Source organism: Stigmatopora nigra, chromosome 3 (assembly GCF_051989575.1).
Source record: "Stigmatopora nigra isolate UIUO_SnigA chromosome 3, RoL_Snig_1.1, whole genome shotgun sequence".
NCBI lineage: Eukaryota > Metazoa > Chordata > Actinopteri > Syngnathiformes > Syngnathidae > Stigmatopora > Stigmatopora nigra.
Window position 1 is genome coordinate 6960326 of NC_135510.1, and position 2687 is coordinate 6963012.

Sequence of the window (2687 nt, forward strand, 5' to 3'; positions counted from 1 at the left end):
CTCGACTATTTTTTTCCAACTGGAAAATATATCGGGGTAATCCCTTTCTAGAGTGGAAAATATTAATCTGAAGTTCCTTAACATCCGCCCCTCATACATATCTAAAAATATGACTCAATTCTTGATTTCCCTTAACTCCTTTTGCCTTACCACTTTAGTGCAGTTTGATTATATATTAAGTACAATAAAAATGGTATCCAGTCAAACAGTCATCCAAAACAAGCATTGCATAGTAAGACATAAAATCAATATAACTTTATTCAACAGTCATTTAAACGGAAACATGTTGACCAAAATACAACCAACTTAATGACTTTTCTCAAATACCATGAAATGTTCTTAGTACACTGTATAATAATTGATGAAATGCGCCATCTAGAGCTTGATATTATGTGACATTTATCTTAAATATAGCTCCCTCAGTGTGCCACTAGGGGACACAGGAGAGCATTAATGGACTGTAGATTAGTATACACTACATTTATTTATAAATGTCCAGTCTATTTTGAGTGGGAGGTCTGATATTGATCATTCACTGCTCAATTGAAATGGCAGGAAGTCCCAGTCAAAGGATATTTAGAGGAAATTTACCAAAATTCCATTTAAAAAAAATACATATGAAACAAATTAAAATGGCATGGTTGCTTGGAAAAACATATCTTCTCCTGGGCCTATGTGGGTGTTCTCTGGGTACTCCAGTTTCATTCCAAATTCCCAAAATATTCACGACAGGCTGGTTGAACACTTAAAATTGTCCACTCGGCACCCTAAAAGTAGGCTATCATCAGCCCAGAGATGATAAACCCACCTGAAGAATGTGCCTACCTTCCACCGTCAAACTCGGAACCTACATGTAACAAGTCTGCTATCCATTCATTACTCCTGCGACAAAATAAATAAATAAATAAATAAAATCGTTAAAAAAATGAGAAATCTATCCCTCACATCTGTCCAGAAATATGAAGAATAGGGTTCATCCAAAAATCTAGGATAGTGACACAACATATAGTATTATCTTAGCCTTCAACCTCCATTCATGCAACCAAATCAGGATGCTCCGGGGAGATTGTCGTCATGGCACCGTTGTAACTATGACTCACGGTGCTTTTCCTTTTCCATTTAAGTGGGCGGCTGATGGAAACATTGCTCGCCTTCAAATTGCATGATTTTTATGGTCACCACTGCTTCCAGATATGAGTACAATCTGTTCTCTGGTCGTGATTGTAACTCGTTTCTACAACACCCACATAAATAAGCTATTTTTGATGTCATCTTATATTTTCACATCAGCCAAAAAAAAGAGTCTTGTCAAATGCAATATTATTCACCATTTTATTTACCCACGATGATTGTTGTAAACCAACATTTTCCCCATAGTGCAAATTAGATTTCTTTGTGTTTTCCAAACCAGCATCTGTTCTCTTTGTGCCACAGGTGAACAACACATCAGCACTGTCCATTTCAGTAGCTTTTCACTTGTGCTGCATTTATTTCTGGCTCAAGCAATTCATAAAGGAAACAATTAGGTCAATTTAACTATACTCTCATGTTATAAATATTTATGAAGCAGGCAGAGCAGAACCAGGTACACAAAGCAATATTTTTCAATGAACAAAAATGAAAGAAAAACATGCAAACAATAGAGTCATTCATATCTCCTTTTCACAGTCCTGATCCAGTCGTTCATTGGTGGCTTTCACCTGCAGTTTTACAATTATTAACTAACCTGCTGATGCAAGAGCAATGTCAGGAAATCATAAAATATTCATTAGTACTCAGTTCTTATCAAATTAGATAGGGGAAGTGGAAAATTTAACATCGCAGACAAGAAATTTACATTTATTATATTAGTCTAAATACACTGGTATATTGTTTTATATGTTATAACCCACCTGGTATACAGGTGTTTTAGACACAAACTATCTCTTGGTCATTTTGTCATATTTTAAGCAATTATGGTAGGCTCCAGCACCCTCTGCGACCTTAATGAGGATAAAGCAGTTCAGAAAATGAGATGAGACAAATGATTAAGGTGCTGTCTTGTAATTTAAAATGAATTTCTTAGATCAAGAGCCCAATTCAGTATACATGGGCCCATACAGCAAGATTTTTTCATTATTGAGTTTTTTTTAAGTGGATTGGAATCATTATCATACATCATTTAACCATAACATTACGTCATTCCCCCCTAAACACTTAAAGTAGAATACAGAAAATTGGGCGGAGATATCACTTTACCTACCGAATCAATTTATTATTTATTATATATTATCATTAATTTTTAGCTCTCTCGGAAGTAAGGTTGGTCGCTGATTGGATGCTCTGACCTCGGATAACACATAGATAAAGCTAGATGTTCAAATGGCAGCGCAGGTAACTGACGGCCATCTTGCGCCAGAAAAAAATCTACTGTGTTACTATTTTAGGGGAAGAAAGTATGATTTTTGATGATGATGTTCTAAACTCACCAAATTATTAACACATTTCCAAAATATTTGCTTGTTTAAAAAATGAATCATTTGTATTTATGCAGTTCATTTACTACATTTTTGAAATGTATGAAGATGCAAGACGTTTGATAATGTGTTGAAAATTGATGAATTTTTAGCTATTTCAAAGTACACACCCTGTTGACAGCAGTTTTTAACGAAAGGCCCCGACGGAAAATGGCCGATAAGCGATGATGC